The sequence below is a fragment of the Eutrema salsugineum genome, unplaced genomic scaffold (genome assembly GCF_000478725.1).
Source record: "Eutrema salsugineum unplaced genomic scaffold, Eutsalg1_0 scaffold_8, whole genome shotgun sequence".
NCBI lineage: Eukaryota > Viridiplantae > Streptophyta > Magnoliopsida > Brassicales > Brassicaceae > Eutrema > Eutrema salsugineum.
In genome coordinates, this window is record NW_006256414.1 from 5,854,780 (window position 1) to 5,876,635 (window position 21,856).

The window sequence follows — 21,856 nt, forward strand, 5'->3', positions numbered from 1 at the left end:
GATCCTACACCAGTTCAAAGCTCAACTGACAGAAAAGAAATAGAATAGAAGTAATCACACGATTGAACTGACAGACAAGCTTAACAGCAGTAAAATCAATCTGTCAAACTCTCATCTAAATTTTTTACTTGCTCATAAAATTTGAGGCAGGAAAAAAGGTAGATAACCACCCTTTTTACATTGTTCAACTCAAAATATGTATCCAATGGAAGCTGCTTGATACGGTTGGGGAAGTTGCCTTCAAAACTTGCAACAACTTTCCAACCACTTCCCTGAACCAAAATTTTTGTTGGAAAGATAAATCAACCGAGCTCCAAAAGAGGTTTCAGCACATGAAAGGCACAACCACAAGACATGTCAAACAAAAATTAGTGGGACATATAGCATACACATCCAATTTCAGTTTCATTAAATTCCAGATTATATAAGGCAATCTTTGTGAATCTTTTTATCCTCTACATTAAATTGTACCACATTTATTCCATTACAAGTAGAAAAATGAAAGGGCTGATTGGTGATATTTTACTTGGGAAAATTCTTGGGTTCACCCCTTTCATTTAAACCAATTAGAATCTGCCATGTAATATTATCTTTAAAGAAAAATAAAAAATTAAAATTAAAAGATTAAATATTCAATCAAATATTTTGATAATATATATATAATAAATAATATATATAAAGATTAGAATTTAGGGTTTAGTTTTTATTTTAATTTTTAAAGGTTTAATAGATTATGATTTAGAGTATAAAAATTAGAATTTAGGATTTAAAAATTAGAATTTAGAGATTAAGGTTTAAAATTCCGAAAATAAAATAAATAATTATATAAATATATATATATATATTAAATATATATATATAATTTAATATTATGCTTGAGTTCACTATTTTCAATTTAGGTTTTAGTTTTTCTTTATTTAAAATTCCAAAAATAAAACAAATAATTATGTAAAAATATTTTTTTATTAAAACTAATTCTACATAAATTTCAATATTATGCTTGGTTTCACTATTTCTAAATTAGAATTTAGTTTTATTCCATTAAAAAAATAATTTAATATTATGTTTGGGTTCACTATTTTCAATTTAGGGTTTAGTTTTTTTTATTTTTAAATTTCGAAAATAAAACAAATAATTATGTAAAATATATTTTTATTAAAAATAATTCTACATAAACTTTAATATTATGTTTGAGTTCAATATTTCCAAATTAGGCTTTAGTTTTTCTTATTTAAAAAAATATATTTAAAATGTGCTATTTTGGTAAGTTACTTTAAGTGATTTTATTATATGGCAGATTTTCATTGGCTAAATGAGAGGGGGTGAATGAATGAATTCACCCCTAGGTTTGAACCCAATAATTGTTCTTTTACTTGGCAACGGGGATGGTTTGCTCTTATTTAAAAATGAAAGTATTGTTCAGCTTATATACTCACTTAACCACCAGCCAAGTGGAGAAGAAATTACGTTACGATAATACATTAGAAAACGGATATGAGACCTGATAGAACTGTATACCTGATTCAGCATGTCTTCCTTTGATTTCTCCACTTGACAAAGCACAACGGCCTGTTGAAGCCACCACGAGTGTTAAGTAATAAAAAAACTTGAAGGAAATGGGAAACTAAAGAAAGATTTACAAGAATGCTAAATAGTTTACCTTTGGAACATTTGCTGCTAAGCTGTTGAGTCATCCACCGCAATTCCTAACCATTTTATCCTAAAAAGAAAAAGAAAACACAAGCAGACGATCAAAAGCAAAACCGTCAATTAGCATGGAAACTAAATTGCATTACATGCCTAAACAGAGCTATCTTCAACGTTTAGAAATAAAAATATTAACCCTCTAAAAGTATGAGCACAAAGACAACAGTTTAACTTTTTGATCATTTAACAGCGAGTTTTTGAAATCATACTTTTTCCAATGGCCGTTTCAAGCCATATAGGAAATTCATAGTAAAGATTTTATCATCATCATATTGATACTAGATTAAGATCAGGTACGCAGGTATAACTTTAAAGGAGAGTGAAAAAATTAGAGTCAATTAGCTGAATAAACCAAATGGGAATAGAAATTAGCAGAATGACTATGGACCCACCTAAAACAAAACATATTATGCCCATGATTAGCAGTAAAGACTATATTGCCCCGCTGATATTTTCCCCCAACTTGCAAAAAAGCGTCTGACATCTTTCACTGTGTATTTATAGGGTGGCTATGAGATTTTGTAGAGTAAGAAATCACAGCCACATAAATTTTTTTCCCCTAAACGTGATATATACATTATAGTAACAAGTTACATATTTTGTTATAGATTAACAGTTATTATATCATATATAAACATATAAATTTAGATATAACATTATGTTTTACATGATAAATATAATGTTAGATTGATAACAATAATGAGTTATGTAGATGATTAAAGATATTATTAATATACTCAGCACATTACATATAAATTAACATCTAACATTATAATTTACTAGGTAAACAATATGTTAGATTGATAACAATAATGAATTATATAGATGATTAAAGATGTTATTAATATACTTAGCACGTTACATATAAATTAACGTCTAACCTTATAATTAACTAGGTAAAAAATATGTTAGATTGATAACATTAATGAATTATCTAGATTGTTACAGGTGTTACTTTGGTAATTAGTGCACTATAAATACATATAACACTCTATATGTATTGTTAGCAGTCTAACAATGGAATTATAAGAGTAATTCAGATGGATACACACTATTATATACGTTACCATCAATCTAATAGGATCATTGTTTGTTCTAGCAATTGAATACGAAGTTGTTTTTACTTACAAAGAAATCAAATCAATGTTAATTTTTATTGAAAATTCAGATCAAAGGTGAAATTTTATCCAGCTTTGATCATATCCAATTAACTTTAGATCTGTTTTTCCAATAAGCAGATATTGTGATGGTGATTTCATATTGTTGGAAAATATTTTTTTGAGCATACAATCTTAAAGATGAATGTAAAAAAAAAATTATAAGAGAAACTAAATAGAGAGATGAACGATAGAGAAGATAAAAGTGAAAAAATTTACATAAGAGGTATGAAAAAACACAGATGAAGGAAAGAGAAAAGAGAAAGAGAAAAGAGAAAGAGAAACAAGAAAGAGAAAGAAGAAAGAGAAAGAGATATGATAGACATGAGATGAGGAGTGTAGGGGTGTATTGGTATTAAAAAAAATTGAACAGTTACTCAAATAGTATATGGTCATTCTTGCAAATACTAGTCTAAAATTGGTCATTTGTTATAATTATTCAAAAAATTACCGAATAATAAAGATAATTTACTTGAAATGACTTTTGAATAAACAAAATAACTTACACATTTTGCGCAGAATAAGAAGATAGTTTCCTAGAGTGACTTCAATTAGTTGGGATGCTATGTTTAAACAGAATGCTAGAGTGACTTCAATTAGTTGGGATGCTATGTTTAAACAGAATGCTCTGTTTCACCTTTGAAAGCAAAAGAATATAAAGATCCAACTTGCTTTGCAGCCAAAATAGAAGAAAACAAGATAGACATCAAGTCTCACTCAGACATTCATCGAACATCTTGTCTGCATAATCCACTTCCTCAAGAAACACATCAATCATAGTATATGTAATGTAAGATAATGATATTAAAGATAAAATTTTAACAGTCAAAGAAATTAAAGATACTCTATCAATCAATCATACTCTATGCACTCATACAATCGAGGACTCGTAATGTAAGATAATGAAATTAAAGATAAAATTTGAACAGTCAAAGAAATACACAGGGAATAACTCAATAATTGAAGCATAACTAACTTAACTTAAGATAATTTACTACTAAGTTTGCTTAGATTATTAACCCAACTAATGAAGCAACAACAAGATCTTTTGTGTCTAAAGATCTTCTTCCTGATTTTGTTAACGTTGAAATATTTGTTTGGACACATCTACCCTCAAGCGTTTGGTAAAATTTCTTGGGACCTAAGAAACTTCCCTTTTTCCTTATTCTCAACTCTCTCTATATAATTTTGGATTCAGACTCAGTGAGTGCCTCTCTCTCTCACATTCTCACACGCACTTTGTTTTCTATGAGTTGAGATCAAATCCCTAATCACCTCTTTCCAATATCCAACCCATACCCAACGAAGAATCACACAGAAAAAACCTAAACACCTGACGTAGATAACAATGATGAATATTGCGACTGCAATGGAGACCTCTTCTCTTCACCGTTTGGGACTGAATAAGACAAAATATCAGAGATCTATGCATCATCAAGTGTGTGAGATTAAACAAAGTTTAAACAAGACTGGTGATTACAAGTCTTTTGCATCAAAGCTTATACAGTCGAAGAAGAAACAATCCGCTCTACCAATGAAACTTTCTGAAAACCCTAAGTCTCATCTGGCTCATGAAGCAGGAGAGATTAAGCAAAATTTGAATAAGCCAAACATTTTCTGCAAGTTTGTTCTAAGCATGCACCTCTGAAAGTAACTCAAAACACTCTAGCCTTGAGGAAGGACCCAACAGAAACATTGGAGCTCTTCGAAATAGCAAAGAGATCTGCAGATGTTAGCCAACGCAAAGGGACTTCTCTTGGCCAAAGAAGAGACTTCAATATGCGTTGACACTCTCGCTTTGCTCATCAGTTTCCCCATCAGCTCAACAGCTCCTGAAACAAGGCGGATCTTGGAGAGGCTTTCGTATCTTACAACGCACAAAGACCACAAAATCTGCAATTTGGCATCAGCACTTCTTCATCATTGGAGGCAGAGCATCAGAGATCAACAACTCACAAAGATGCCTGTTAAACTCAAGGAAAAGAAATTAGGCTTATGACTTGACAACAACGTTGATTGCTTGGTTATTCTTATTATAATTTTAGTGTAGTTACCACTCAAAACCTAAACAGTGAGGAATGTTTTCACTTTGTGTTTTTGATGTCAAGTTTGTCTTTTTTTTCTTCTGTTTATGCATGTATCAATGAAATTGGAGGTCCTAATCAATTTGGATGATGTTTCTCAAAAACAAACCAATGAGCTATCTACATCTCTGATACAATATCAATATCAATTTCAAGAAGGCTCTATGTCGATGATCGAATAAATTCATGAGTATGTTCACTCAAAGCAACAAACATACATAAAATTCTGCAATTAACAAAATTCACCGCTTCATCGGCCTTGGTATTCTTTCTGCGGCTCAGTAATAGGACAATCTCTCCACATTTATTGCATAATGTTCTGGAAAATGAGCAAAGTAGAGGAAGCAATGCCTCAAAAAATAGGCAGCTCTTCATAGCTCATATGCAAAACATGGTAAACAGAACTCATACATCTATCGTTGAAGCTAGTCCGTCCAACGATGTGAGATCTAATATTCTCATATATCCTTTCCCACTCGCATATTGTGTATTGCGCAGCTAACAACCCTCCTAACACCTTAATGGCCAACGGTAGACCTCCACAATGTTTGATATATCATCTCTTTACCCATCTCTTCCTTTTTTTTAGCAACCTTATATTCTACATAACATCATCAAGATATGGTGAAATTAAACGAATGTCCACAAATTAGACGTATTGGAGTTGGACATATATTATTATAAAACAAAAAAGGCAGAATTGTGATCATTCTAAGTACGAAGCCCTTGATTATGATCAACATGATAAAAAAAAATAATTAAACTGCTTACCCGTAGTGTTTTCTCTAGGAAACGCTATGCTCTGAAAAATTGCCCAACCCTCTTCGAAACTTAGACAATCTGGTTTAAATGTGAAACATTTTGGATCTGCTCGTAATGCAACCCCTTGTTGCGAGAATTAGTTGGTACCTTCAAACCAAAAAAAAATATATCTCTTTTTATATGACTACATAACACATAGGAATATAACGATTTAGGATAATTATATTTGCCTCCTCCAATCATTTTTCTCTTTATGTTTTCTCCAAAGGATAAAAAAAAGAAAATTATAAGACCATCATCAATGGTAGAATTCTGATGGGGTTCTTAATAAAAAAAATTATGAAAATTATTTTATTTTAAGAAAGGTTTATTTTCTTGAATAAAATATAAATATATTGCATTGAATAAATTTGAAACATACAAGAAAATTTTGAAATAGCTTCTTTAAAATTAAAGTTAAGAAGATTTTTTTTAAGTTAAAAAAAAAAGTAAAACAAAAGTAAAAAAAATGTAAAAAAAAAGTAAAAAAAAAGTGAAAAAACGGCGAATCAGACATTAACACATGGCTAAAAACCTCCACTAACAACCTACTCTTAAAGTTTTTAATAAGAACTGGTTCTTAACAAAAAAAAGAATTTTTCATTTAATTGTTATCCCTTTTACCTTAAAACCCCCACGAAGAACTCCACATTAATCATGCTCTAAAAAAATGTATCATAAGATGTCACCTCTTCCCTTTCGTTCCCAATCTTCTTCTCTCCATATATCATCAAGGACAATGAACACCTTTTACGTTTCCAATACTTTAAATACCTTTTCTAGAAGTTCATCTTCTGTCATCTCTAACAATGTTTCTCACCGTTGCACTTGTCTGTTTCTTGGCATCTGCATATTCCAAAATGCACCTTAACATACTCAGATCACGTTTTAATTCGTCAAATTGCTCATCAACTCCCTGAAATCGCTCAGATTCTCGGACAAGGAGGTCCCAGAGCTTCACAACTCCAAATGACAGAAGTGTCTCAGCCATAAATCTCCTGCTTAACCAAGATATGAAAGTAGTAGTCAATAATCACTAGAATAGGATTCATGAGTTCATAACTCAGATAATATATTTTGCAATAATTTATTGTGTAAATATATTATTTTTGGGGGATTTAAACCACAGATCTCTGTACAGAGACATGAACAAAACTGAGATAAGAAAAGAACTAAAAAATACAAAAGATTAAAGCTAATGACCCATTATTAAAGTCAACACTTATGGACACAAAAGCAGATCAGTTGTCTAACAGTGTTGCCGAAAAATAAACTGGTTTAAATCTTCCGTCTAATGAAATAAAAGATAGGAAAATGATCTAAAAAAATTCACATAATTAAACAGAGCAAATGGCTTGTTCTTGAACAACAGAAAATGAAAGAAAAAATAGAGCAAATAGTAAAGAAAAAATTGATAACTGACTTACCTCTCAGATGCAGTTTCGGGTTGTCGACCTTTGGAAGAAAGGATATGATTGTTCTTAGCTATGAACATCAACTTAATAAATGACTCACATAAATGAAAAATTCAAATAAAATCATTTTACAAAATAACAATAAACAAAACCGAAAGGTGCTGCATGGACGTTATCCATTTGGGTCAACTGAAGACAGAAAATTTTATTACTGAATTTTTCCTTGGTTGATCTATCTAGGCCTTTTGTGCCTACTATGTGTTTAATAACTAGACTAACTTTATTTGGTTTCATTCGTAATAATTATGATGAATAGTTTAAAATAGTACAGAATGACGAACTAATTTCAAACGAAGTACGGTTCTATAATTTCAAACGGGTACCGTTTCTATATAGTCTTTTCATAATTAAGATAATATATTTTGCAATATTTTATAGTATAAATATACTATTTTGGGGGGGGGGGGGATTAAACCACATATCTTTCTACAGAGACATGAAAAAAGTGAAGCATAGTCACCTCCTGGAAAAGGCATTCTGAGATATTTTGAGTTTTGTGTTGATTTCGTAATTGATGAAACTTGTGGAAGTAATATGATGTGTGATGATAATTTTTTTTTTGATTGTGTTTTGTTTTGTTGTCCAAGATCGTGCTAATGGTTGGTAAAAATCATGGTGGATAGAAATGGATATGTTGGAAAGTCTGCCTTATATAACTGGTTTGTTTATTTAGAGAGATCCCCTATATGTACAGATAGAAGAGATGTTTATGGTTCGTTGTATAATTTAAATTAATTTTGAGATAGATATGTTACTGTAGATTATTCAATGGTGTTGCTGTTATTCAGATTGATTTGGAGGATATTGCTTCTCCACTCACAAGTAGAAGAAAATCAAGCATGTGATGAAGTGAAAAACTGAAGATTTTTGGTGTTATATTTGTTTTCAGCTTGTCAATCAAATGTTTTAGTTTTTTTTAGTTTGTGATGGTCAAACAAGTACATGTTTTAGTTTTCAATTGGTTTTGGTTTGTAAAAGTGAAAGGGTCTTCTTCCAACAAAGGCATGTGATCGTGTGTCGGAAGTCGTTGGTGATAATTACTGTTGATATGTGAATATCGACAAGGGGTAAAACAGTACTTTAGATCGGTAAATTCGGTTTTTATTAGATTAAATCAGGCAAATACAACTGAGTTCGGTAGTTAAGTAATTAACAACGAACTAATACTTAACGAAACTAAGAGCCTTGCGTAATGAGTTCTCAGTTCTTAAGTCTTCTCTGGAATATCTCGTGTTCTCTGGTGTCGATTCGTCTCCCTTTATATATATCCTCTAAGTCGGTCTTCAAGCACGTCTTAAGCGATATGGGACCGAGAGGACTTTCCTTTTCTCTCGGTTCCTTTCCTTTTCTCATGTTCGTTTCCTTTTTCAAATAGGAAGCTTTCCTATTTTTGACCGAACTTAGGGAGCTTCTCCGTTCCTTCGAGAAGCTTCTCGCCGACCTCGGCTTAATGGGCTGCATTCGGCCCAAAACTTCATTCATCCCAGTCTTCCCGGTACATTCCTTCGTAAACCGAGTTTTTATTACGCCAATCTCAGTTTGTACCGGAGAAAACCGGGTTGCGGTTTTCACCTCCAACAGTTAGCCCCCCCTCAGTTCGATGAAAGGGCATGACTTTTTAGTCGAACTCATTTGATTCAAAGTGGGTTACAAACCGAGCTCGGTAACCGCAGCCGATTCGTATTCCAGACGTTTCGCACCCTGTTTTCAATGAAGCGCACGAAAATCGAGGAACCCACGATTCCCACTGTTTATAAGGGAAAAACTTCTTCTCGCATTCATTATTCTCGTTCAAGCATATATAAGGTACGCTGCTCTCCCTTCTCTCTATATTTTGTTTCTCTCTCTAGTTTTCATTTGTAGTTTTTCTCTCGTTTCTTCAACTCTCGCCGCCGCGAATCCTTGATTTTTCCGATCTATCTTCAAGTTTTCCGTTCGATCTTCAAGTTCTCCAGTCAATCTTCAATCTTTTCCGGTTGATCTTAAAACTGTTCTTCATACTTCTTAGATCTCCTTCGAGTCTACTTTTCCGAGCTCAAAATGTCTTCCAGTTCTTCCATTAACTCTTCTTCCAATCAAAACCTTCCGGAGGATCGGTGCGAACCCTCGGAGCCGAGCTCTTCCTCTTCGAATCCGCATCAATTGAATTCATCTCAAGAAGAGAGCAATCACCCACAGTTAGTTCGTAAGAACTCCAAGTCGGTGGAAGCTAGCAGCAGCCGTGCTAGACCTAGAGTTGAGGCCAACGAGCACCTGACTACAAATACTCGTGAAACGGAGGCTCGGACCGGGCCGAACGCTGGTGATAATGATCATGAGATCAAGGAGATCGAAGAGGCCGAGGAAGAAAATCAGGAGGAGGACGCCACTGAAGCTGAGGTTGCCGAGGACAACCTTGAAGCAGTGAACCATGCTTCGCCGCCACTTCCGAGGCGGAAAGTAGTTCGTCCCAGCAACGTGCCATCTTCCTCTGTCTCTCCGGGTGCTGTTCGTGCCGTGCTCGAAGAAAGCGGACTCTCGGACCGAGTCGTCTTCATAATTCCAGAAGCCGGAGATCGGCCGTGGGACGTCCCCGAGGGTTTCCTCTGCGTTTACCTGACGTACTTTACGCAGTGCGGACTCTCCTTCCCAATTCCTTCTCGCCTGCTCGGCTACTACAATCGTCGTGGTGTTGTTCTCACGCAGGTGATGCCGGCTTCGATAACGAACTACGTAGGGTTCGTATCTCTTTGCGACGAGCTCGGCGAGATTCCAACCAGTCGGCTTTTCGAGGACCTCTTCTCGGTGAACATCCACAAATCCAAGGAGTAGTTCTTCGCCGCGAATGCTAAGCCGAAGAAGAATATAGTCACGGGGCCTAAACCCAGTAAATTCAATGACTGGGAATCCCTATACTTCTTCCTTGAGATGAACGATCTCACAGTCAGTAACTCTGACATCCCGACTCAATCGGAGTGGAAGATTCCGATCGGTAGATCTAGACGAGCTCGTACTTTGTTATCCATTGGTTTTATTTCTTGCTAACTTTCTGTCGATTTAATTTTGCAGGTCGTCATCTCCCAAGTCTTCTTCTCAATTCCGGGCTTACCTCTGAGTTCGAAGAAGCCTTCAGTGAAGCCGGTAAACGTCGTTGGCCCGAAGTTTGGGAACAAATCCTTCAGCGCCGAGCTAAGAAAGCAGGTTCGATTATTGAATTCAGTTTTACTTGTTTTATTCTGAATTTAATCCGAATTCCTCCTTGACATATTTTCATTGCAGGTTCTGTTCGAGAACCGAAACCGCGAAAGCCAAAAACTCGAGCTAGCAAGCCTCGAGCCGCTCCCAGACGCAAAGCACCGAAGTCGCGAGCTCAACGTACCCGAGCTGCTAGGATGCTCTCTCTAGACGAGATCCCCACTCTCTTTGATGAAGAGGAGCCAAACATTGCAGAACCGACTCCTATCCCTGCTACCGAAGGCACCTATGAGCAGCCGGAGGAGATGCCGCCTGCTGCGAACTCACCTGACCAAACCGGTCAGAAGAAACTGAAGAAGAAGAAGTCTTCAAAGAAGGCTAAGAGAACTGAAGATTCTTCTTGGGTGCAAGACGTACCCGCTGAGCTCGATCCACCGGCGGCTGTGGCGTCGGACCTCGCTCTTTCTCAAGACCAAGCTGAAGCTTCTCACTCCCGCAAGAGACAAGCTAGGGATCATGCCGAGGGTTCTCCAGAGCCAGAGCCAGCGAAAAGGGCTAAACTTCGCTTTGATTATGACAAAGAGACTCCTTTCGAGGAAAACGTTGACGCCTGTGCTGAGCTCTACCATAAAATTTCCTCTCAGGTTCCGAGTCTCCCAACATGTACAAAGGTATCGCCCGTACAACTGCTGTGATAATCTCTTGATTCTGTTTCTTTATTCAATTATTTTCTTAAGTGCGAGTTCTGATTCGATTCTCTTTTTCGCAGCTCGCCAGCCAGACCAACAATTTGGTCGCCGCGTACGAGGTAGCTTTATTCGACAAGCAGGTGAGGGTCGCGGAGCTGGAGGAAAGAATCGCTAAGGCTGAGGAACGTCTCGCCACCGAGCTCCAGATTAACGACACCCTCCACTCTACGGTCGATCTGCTGAAGCAGGAGAGCACGGAGTTGAAGGCGGTGAGAGCCGAGCTGACCGAGGCTCAAAGCATGCTGGTTAAAGAGTTTGAGAACGACCGAGAACGATTGCGGGGCTTGGTTGCACATTGGAAAGGCCGGGCAAGGAGTGTTCACGCTACGGCTTGCGCACGTTTGGAAAAGGTTATCCGTAGTCTGGATGACGCGGACCGAGCTCGTAAGCCGTACCTGGTGGTCAACCAACTTACCGGAGTTCTCGGCTTCATCAAACAGCTCAAGAAAAAAGGCTTGTACGAGGTCCCGCCGGAGATGGTTGCTGACATCGAGGCGAAGCATGCCAAGGCGCTGGAAGACTTTTGTTCGGTTGACGCTTGTGTTCTTACCGAAGAAGACAAACGGATGTCTCCATTCCCTGAAGAGGATGACGCGCCGGTCGTAAACGTGACCCAAAGTGCTCAGGATCCAGTGGTAGGCGAACAATTCGGCTCGAATGAAGATATGCTCAATGCTGATCAAGCTGCTACTTCGAAGACCGCTTAATCTCTCTCTTTTTTCTTTTTAATCAAACTCAACTGCCCTTTCATGGGTTATTTTATGTAATATTTTGTTTATTTCTGAACCTTCGGTGGGTTTTTAAACTCATTTGCCCCTTGGGAGGCTTTTAATTATATGCTTGTTTCTCTTCTTCTTTCTTGTCTTGATGACTTAGAAAAATCTTTCAAGTAGTAGATCGGCATCTAATTTGAACTTTGACCTTATTTCATCGGTAATGATTTTGTGACTAGTACTTAAGTACTAGATCGGTGCATAGTAGATGATATTTGAACATAATTTCATCTTTTGATAGCGAATTGCGATAATTCGGCTTACGTTTTGCGAGTGTTGTGAACTCGGCTTAAAGTGCGAATCTGAGGAGTTCGGCTTATTGTGCGAGCGTTTGAGCTCGGCCTGGGGAACCCAAGTGAATCGTTTCATACTGGAAGAGTGAATTAAATCGAACTCCTGTGAACGCACGAAACGAGTTCAAGGTTTTTCTAAGTCGAACCTAAGTATGCGAGATGTGCTCAGCTTATTGTTCTTGGTGACTTAGAAATTTAATTGCGGGACTGGCCCCGGCTTTTGATATGTGGTTTTACCACGGCACCATGTGGGTGATTACGAGACGGATCTCGGCTTTTTAAGTTTGCATTCATGTGGAATGCTATCGAACAACTGGCCAGGAAGTCGATGTAAGAACGAGGAGTTCGGTATCTTGTGATTTCCGAACTAGGACTTAATAAAACTTTATTGATGTTATAGCTGGACTCGGTAACGAGCTGCCTACGTACCCTTTAAAGGGATCAAGTCATTCGTAGTTCTAAGTACAAAAGTGTTTTTTGCTGACTAAGTAGTTCGAAGGCTTTTTTTTTTTTTTTTTAAAGCTCGTGACGAACTAGTAATAGTATCGTTTGAGATGCATTGAGTTCCAAGATCGCGGGATCGGAGTTCCATCTAACTTCATGAGTTGATAAACGCCGGGCTTAACAACCTTCATCACTTGGTATGGTCCTTCCCAGTTTGCGCCAAGTTTTCCTGCGTTCTTCTCTTCTGTGTTTTGATAGACTTTGCGAAGTACGAGATCACCATCTTCAAAGTGACGGCCTTTAACCTTTTTGTTGTAGTAGCGAGCTGCCAGTTGCTGGTAGTTTTGTATCCGGAGCAATGCTCGTTCGCGATGTTCTTCGATTAAGTCGAGTGCGTCAATCATCATGTCGTTATTCGCGTCGGGTTGCTGGGTAAGCATAGTTTGGCGAATACTTAGGACGTTGAGTTCGGCTGGACACATAGCTTCTGTGCCATATGCAAGGAAAAATGGTGACTGACTGGTCGAACGTCGTGGTGTAGTTCGGTGAGACCACAAGACGCCATCAAGTTCGTCCGCCCAAGTTCCCTTAGCGGTATCGAGTCGTTTCTTCAGTCCATCAATAATGGTCTTGTTTGTGGCTTCGGCTTGTCTGTTTCCTTGCGGGTATCGCGGGGTAGAGAAACTTAGTCGGATTTTCCACTTGGCGCAAAAATCTGTGAAGATTATTAAAGTGAACTGGGTTCCATTGTCCGTAACGATCTCGTATGGGACTCCGTGTCGGCAGATTATAAACTTCCAGACGAACTTCTTGACGTCGATTTCATGAATCTCGGGATATGCTTCAGCTTCGACCCACTTGTTAAAGTAGTCCGTGACGACTAGAACGTACTGTTTCTGAGTCGTAAATCGGCGAAAAGGACCGATAATATCCATTGCCCAGCGCATGAAAGGATATGGTGCGGTCGAGGTCATCAAGAGCTCGGTAGGAAGATTGATCATCGGGCCATGACATTGGCATTTCTCGCAGCGTGCTGTATACTTCTCGCAGTCAGAGAGCATAATAGGCGAGTAATAGCCAGCTTTTTTAATCTTAAACGCCAAAGACCGAGCTCCGGAGTGATTTCCTCCTTCTCCTTCATGAACCTTCTGCATTATTTCCATGATGTCGTTACCGTGAACACAAGTCAAGAGTACACCGGACGCATCCCATCTGAGAAGAGTACCCTTAATGACCACGTATCGAGCTGCACGAGCCTTAAGGCGCCGAGCTGCCCATTTATCAGCGGGAACTGTTTCGTCTCCGATGTATCCCACGATTTCTAAGGTCCAATCTTCGGGTTCGTCTTCACCTTCGGCTTCGATATCGATTGGAACATGTTGGCCTTCGGATTCGTCTTCGGGATCGGATCCGTTATCATTGAGCTCGTCCGTGTCATTGTTGGGATCGGGAATAACCTCTTTGTGTTTCGTCTTCCGGGTGAGGGGTGGAGCAAGATTGGGTTGGGCTTCGTAATCACGTCGTCGTGTAATGATGTTGCAGTTTGGAGCAGGTTCGATACTTGGTCGCTCGATTGCTGCGATTGGGATAGTTCGCCGAAGATCGGGATCAGAATTAGTCGCGAGAGTGGCTAAGGCGTCGGCGGTAGCATTCTCATCACGAGGTATCTTCGTAAGCTCGAAGGTTGAGAACTCTGAAGCAACATCCTTGAGGACTTTGAGGTATGCGTCCATGCGGTCATTCTTGGCCTCGTATTCACCATGAAACTGGTTAGCCACGAGTTGAGAATCGCAGTAGGCATGTACGTGCTCGGCGCCGATACCTTTGGCAAGTCGTAGTCCAGCAATCAATGCTTCGTACTCGGCTTCGTTATTGGATGCCGGGAAGCCAAGTCAAAATGACTGCTCGATAACCTCTCCTTAGGGGGATTTGAGACGAATTCTGACTCCGGATCCTTTGTGGGAGGAGGAGCCGTCGGCTTGGAGAATCCAGGGTTGTATGACCGGATTAGTTTCGACGAGCTCAGGTGAGAGTTCAACCAAGAAATCTGCCAGGACTTGAGACTTCGTTGCCGTTCTTCCTCGGTATTCAATGTCGTATTCGCTGAGTTCGATGGCCCACTTGGCGAATCGTCCGGATTGACTTGGGGTATGGAGGAAGGTACGAAGAGGGTGATCGGTTAGGACCACGATCGCGTGAGATTAAGTGCTGCGATACATCCGGTGAATCGCTGAACTTCGCGTTTGGTTGTCGGAGATGAGAGCTCGAGTATAGCTGCAATCTATTTTGGATTAGCTTCAATGCCTCGCCGTGTAACTATATATCCGAGGAACTCTCCAGATGTCACGCCGAACGTACACTTAGTGGGATTGAGCTTCATACCATACTGATCCAAAATGTCGAAGCATGTGCGAAGATGGCCGACGTGATCGGAAGCGACGAGTGACTTTACGAGCATGTCATCGATATAAACTTCCATAGTTCGCCCAAGCTGGCTCGCGAACATCCGGTTTACTAATCGTTGGTATGTTGCTCCAGCATTCTTTAGTCCAAAGGGCATGACCTTATAGCAGTATATGCCGCGGCCTGTGATGAACGATGTCTTTTCCCGATCTTGCGGATGCATAAGAATCTGATTATATCCGGAGAATGCGTCCATAAATGAGAGTAGCTCGTTCCCGGCAGTTGCTTCCACGAGGCGGTCGATATAAGGCAAAAGGAAGCTATCTTTTGGACATGCCTTATTGAGATCAGTAAAGTCGACGCAGATCCTCCATTTACCATTCTTCTTCTTGACGACTACGGGGTTTGCTAACCAATCAGGATATTTTACTTCGGTGATGGATCCTGCTTTGAGCAACCGCTCGACTTCGTCATTGACGGCTTGTGCCTTCTCTGGTCCGAGCTTTCGGCTCTGCTTGATTGGCTTATACGTCGGATCGATATTGAGCTCATGACACGCGATCTGTGGGTCGATCCCGGGCATATCTTCTACCGACCAAGCGAAGGTTGACGAATGCTGTTTCAGAAAGTGAATGAGTGGCTCACGTATGACTGGATCGAGTTCGGCGCCGATTCCGACTTGACGTTCTGGCCTTAGCTCGTCGATACAAACTTGAACGATTGACTCCTGCTTAGGTTTTGTCTGCTGGACGACGAGCTTGTCCGTTGGTCCGAACGAACTAACGACGCAAGCTTGGTTGGCCGAATGAAGTCTGCACTCGTTTATGTAACATGATCGAGCGACGGCTTGATTTCCTCGGAGTGTGTAAACACCATAGGGAGTTGGGAACTTCAGGCATTGATGGTATGTCGAGGCCACCGCCTTCATTGCGTGTAACCAAGGCGTACCGAGAATAGCGTTGTAGATCGCCGGTTTATCGAGGATGAGGAACTGGATAATCTTTGCGACTCCACCGAGGTAGATCGGGATGTTGACCATACCGACCGTCATGCAGCGTTCTCCATCGAATCCTGTAAGTGGCTCGATAAAAGGCTCAATCCTATCGGAAAATAAATCAAGCTGATCAAGTGCTTCCTTGAAGATGATGTTGACCGAACTGCCTGTATCGACCAGAATGCGGCTAACTTCGACGTCGTCAAGAAGTAGTTCGACGACGAGGGCGTAGGTTCGACCCCTACCTGGTGCGCCAATTGTTGATATGTGAATATCGACAATGGGTAAAACAGTACTTTAGATCGGTAAACTCGGTTTTTATTAGATCAAATCAGGCAAATACAACTGAGTTCGGTAGTTAAGTAATTAACAACGAACTAAGACTTAACGAAACTAAGAGCCTTGCGTAATGAGTTCTCAGTTCTTAAGTCTTCTCTGGAATATCTCGTGTTCTCTGGTGTCGATTCGTCTCCCTTTACATATATCCTCTAAGTCGGTCTTCAAGCACTTCTTAAGCGATATGGGACCGAGAGGACTTTCCTTTTCTCTCGGTTCGTTTCCTTTTCTCATGTTCGTTTCCTTTTTCAAATAGGAAGCTTTCCTATTTTTGACCAAACTCGAGGAGCTTCTCTGTTCCTTCGAGAAGCTTCTCGCCGACCTCGGCTTAATGGGCTGCATTCGGCCCAAGACTTCATTCATCCCAGTCTTCCCGGTACATTCCTTCGTAAACCAAACTTATATTACGCCGATCTCGGTTTGTACCGGAGAAAACCGGGATGCGGTTTTCACCTCCAACAATTACGTTTTATTACTTTGGTAAGATGTACTCTTATTAAATATATAAAAAATAGATTTCATATTGCATCTGGGTGATAAGATTAGATTAGACTACAAAATGTGAAGCTTCTTAGTAAAGTCTTTAAAACCAATTATCTACTTAGCCATAAACGGTTCAGGATAGGAGATGTTTACTCTGATGCATGATGTGAAACAAAAAAATTAAGCTTACTACACAAAAATAAAATAACAAGCATTTTACACAAATAATAAGATTGGATGCTAAAAATAAAAGAAACAAAACATTTTCTTTTCAAATGAAAAAAAAAGCATTTGACCAAAATGATACGAAACTCAAAGATATGTGTCTCTATCAATATCTATCTACAAACACGCAAGTACATCATTCATCATATAAGCATATTCCTTTTTTATAACTAGTAATGAAACAAGAAAACAGTAGTCCCAGAAATTAGGACCAATCCAAACAAAAAAGAATGTGCTTTATAATTCGAGTGAAGCGGGTACGTAGTAATCGAAGCTCGAGAAATTAACGAAATGATAAAGGATATTCGAAAATTGGATTATTAAAAGAAGTGTTGGGCTTTGTAGCCCATTTTACCCCTATCATATCTCTTGTTTGGCGGAGAGAGAGTTCGCAGAGAGCATTAAATGAAGCTGTCTGTTATTATGAGCAAAAGGAATATCTGTCCTTACACAAATCTTTATCCTATCTCCCGCCGCCTGAGCATACAATCACAACCGTTGGAATAAAAACTTAGAGATTAGAGAAGTAAACTGATAATATCTTTTACCAGAGTTATCGGGGAAATGAAGTTACGCGACACTTTTTACTCCTATTTAATGACGGTTATTTGCTGCCACCGCAACTGAGAAGGGAACGAAGGTTGAGGAAAAAAACAGAAAGCAGTAAATTCGCTTCTTAGCATTTACTCAGGTCGGCGAGTGAAGATCGGCGGTAATAACTTCAGCTGCTACGTAACGACAACGACAGTTACTACCGGTAACATATATAAACCCGAAAGATATCATAATTGTCGCTGTTTGTGATGCTAAGTCGTGTGGAAGTTAACTTTTTTATCTTGCTGTTTTATCATGATAATTTGAAGGTATGACGATGGAGGTGAGAGTTAACCGTGGGTTCTGGGTGAAGGATTCCGAGGGCAGATGGGATCATATACCCGACGTCCAACGCTTTAACTACTCAGTAACCGTGAAAGAGAGAGACAATTTCCGAAGAATAGAGCAGGCAGTGAAATTTGAGCTGCGCTTGAATCCTGGTGACGAGGTGGAGCTGACGTACCAATGGCCACAGTGGATGCTGGGGCCTGAATGGAGAAAAGCACAGCCAATCAACGTGGTCGACGATGATGACGTTGAACTATTTCTAGCCATTAGAGCTGACATCGAGGAGGTGTTCTTGCGGGCTAGGATAATACCAGCTGGAACAGAGCGGAACGTAAATTCATACTCCGTCACCGCATTAGGGAAACAACCGCCGGAACGCGGCAACAGCTCTAAGGGGGGACCTCAAATGACGAATCGGCTGACTGATCTTAATAAATGGCCGTTGCATGTTTTCCAGACAGGCGGAACAGGTTGGGTTTGTTGTTGTATGTTAAAGTTATGTAAGGATAATTTTGTTATAATGTGTCCTAGTGTGTAATATCAGGTAACAGCGTTGGTGGTATCGAAATGCGGGATATAAATCCGATTGGAGCAAACCGCCAGAGGGAAGAGAACCGGAAGAGTGGACTTGAAGGGAACAGAGGTGGTGGTCCTTATGATACACTCCGAACTATCCCAGGTGAGAAAAAACCGGGTTATTCGTAAACTACTTAAGTATGTGGTTTTGAAGAAGTTTGATACTTGTAAGAGGGTAATATATGTTGGACGACAACTAGATGGTTAAATTGTAAGATAATATTTTCTGCAGTTAACAACATTGCAGAGACAACCGGGAGTGCTGTATCCTCGCCTAACTCTGTTTTCGGTAACAAACATTGATACTAATTATGTCTTTTGTGGAAGACGTATTATGTGCTGTCTGCAAAGTTAACTTGTATTATTGGGTAACAGGGTTACCTTGTAGCACCCGGAGGGCCAGTGTGGAAACGCCTGCGGAGTTGGCGGAGCTGTGGCGATATTTCTGTTCAGGGGCGAGTAGTAACCCTGCCGCAGCAACCACGTCCACACACCGGGCTTATATTCCGAGTCAGTCGACGTTGATGATACGTGATATTGGAGAGCAAGAGAAGAGGAGTAAAGAATCTGCACCAGAATATCATCATGTCCGTTCAGGGACTGTTGACAACAACTTACAGTTGACATTAGCTGGAGCATTCGTTGGGAGCAAGTTACCGCAAACTAAAAACGCCATAGTAGTTGGACTTTCATCATCTTCCTCCAACTCCGGTAACATGTCGACTTCAAGCAATGAGAGCGCTGACTATGTAATTGGGCCCAACACTGCTATCTCGTTAATAGGTATAGCAAAAGATAATACATTCGTAAACTACGATACAATATATGGTTTAAAGTGGAACGATAACTGTGCGGGTCTGTGTATAGGTGATAATATGGAACCCCGAGTAATTGCTGATGAAACAAACTTACCTGGGAGCTCAAATAATCCACTCACCGGGATACCAGTGTATTTCCCTAGTGAGGGGTTGCGTGACAAAGGGAAATCCATCGCAGGCGGTGAGATTGTTCCTACGGCATCATGCAGGCCTGTGATCCGAGTTGACGGAAATCCTGTAATGACTGAAGAGCCAAGGGTGATGCCAACGATGCATGAACGCGACGCACCCCCATATTTTGACGACCCGATTGGCGAAGGTATATAGCTTCTGAAACAAATATCCAGAAATACGGTTACCGTAATAATCACTTATGGATGTTAGCGTGCTAATATGGCTACGTGTGATATAGATGAGCTGGAACGAGCACTACATGATGTGAATTACAAGGGAGATGACATCTTCGTCGGTCGCATTTTCAAAAACAAAGAAGATTGTCAAAGGAAGCTGGCTATCCACGCAATTAACCATAAATTCCATTTTCGGTACGCCAGATCCTGCCCCAATGTTATCATTGTAGTCTGCGTGGGTGACAATTGCCCCTGGCGTGTTTACGCTATGAAAATGGAGGAAAGTAGCCGGTACGAGGTTCGTTCTGCAAAACAAGAGCACACATGCAGCATGGATGCACGCGGGAACTTTCATCGCCAAGCTTCCACTGCAGTAATTGGTGAACTGATGCGCTCTAAATATGGAGTAGAAGGAAGGGGACCACGCGCATTTGAACTGCGGCGTCTGTGCAGACAGGAATTTAGCCTCCACATCAGCTATTGGAAAGCGTGGAGAGCTAGGGAGATTGCGATGGACAAAGCCTTGGGTTCAGCTATGGGGAGCTATGCTTTGGTTCCAACTTATTTCAAGTTACTGAAACAAGCAAACCCAAACTCTGTTACGGGTCTAAAAACAGAGGTAGATAACACTGGTGTGGAGCGCTTTAAATATCTATTTTTCTCGTTGGATGCCAGTGCGAGGGGGTACCAATACATGCGCAAAGTCGTCGTCATAGACGGCACACATCTCCGTAATCGTTATGGAGGTTGTCTAGTTGCCGCGAGTTGTCAGGACGGGAATTTTCAGATATTCCCAATAGGGTTTGCGATAGTTAATAGCGAAAATGACGAGGCATGGGAATGGTTTTTAGAGAAACTTACTGAGATAGTGCCAGACGAACCAGAGTTGGTGTTCGTCTCAGACCGCCACTCGTCAATTTACTCTGCCATTCGCAAGGTACGATATTCAACCACAAATAATCTGAAGTGTAACATGTTCTCATAGATAATGTAGTTGACTGCGAACACAAAAGTTTATAGATTTTTTTCTGCAAACCCGAAAGTTAATAATACTTTAGTTAGCGTGTTAATTGTTGACTACAACATTGTTATCAGCTAGTATATAATGCAGTTGTCTGCTAATCTGAGTTAACTGCTATCCATGTTTTGTTGCTTGTCTCTAGGTTTACCCGATGTCTTCTCACGCTGCCTGCATAGTTCATTTACAACGAAATGTGGTCGCCCACTTTAAATCTGATACATTGAGCTACATGACCTCCCAAGCAGCACGAGCTTATCGCCTAAGTGAGTTTGACAAGTTATTCAGCAAGATTCGGGCGATCGATGGAGAGTGCGCTGATTACCTAGAAGACGTTGGATTCGAACATTGGACACGATCCCACTTCGTGGGGGAACGATACAACGTCATGATGAGTAACATCTCGGAATCCCTCAACAAAGTGCTAACAATGGCCCGCGATTTCCCCGTCATTTCCATCCTAGAATCAATCCGTACAACACTGGTAACGTGGTTTGCACTCAGACGTGAAGCAGCTAACTCAGACACAGATGTAATCAACCCAAAGGTTAAGGAGATGGTGATTAAAAATTTCAACAGATCGTCTGGGTATTTTGTTATGAAAATCGGCGATGGAATATATGAGGTCCGTGATGCGACGGACGTCTCTTACGCTGTTCATCTGTGGGAACAATCGTGTACCTGCAGAGAGTTTCAGTTACTTGCCATTCCATGCGAACATGCTGTCGCGGCTGCTATTCGGGAGGGGGTCCGAGTTGAAACTCTGGTTGGCGTCCATTACACTGTTGAGTATCGCAAGAAGGCATACGAGGGCCTATTCATGCCTGTTCCAGACATGGACACTTTGGAACGTGTAGCTGGTGAAGATGGGGCTGTCAAGATGGGTCCGCCTAAGGTTCGCAGACCTCCAGGACGCCCGAAAAAAAGTCGCATCTTCTCGAAAGGGGAGTTCAAGGTAAAGAGTGGTAATACCATTTTCAGTTACATACTTGAGGATTTTGTTTACCAGCAGTGTGACCATCCTTCCCATTGCAGCGTGTGAACAGGCGCAGATGCACCCGATGCCGTGGTCTAGGACATAATCGATCAAGCTGTAAAGGTCCAATACCGGTAA

General features: G+C 40.1%; 1 pseudogene; it reads right to left on the reverse strand.

Moving 5' to 3' along the window:
- Window positions 1-4,529: 4,529 nt before the first annotated feature.
- Window positions 4,530-21,856, reverse strand: part of LOC112088150 — a 41,265-nt pseudogene continuing 23,938 nt past the window's right edge.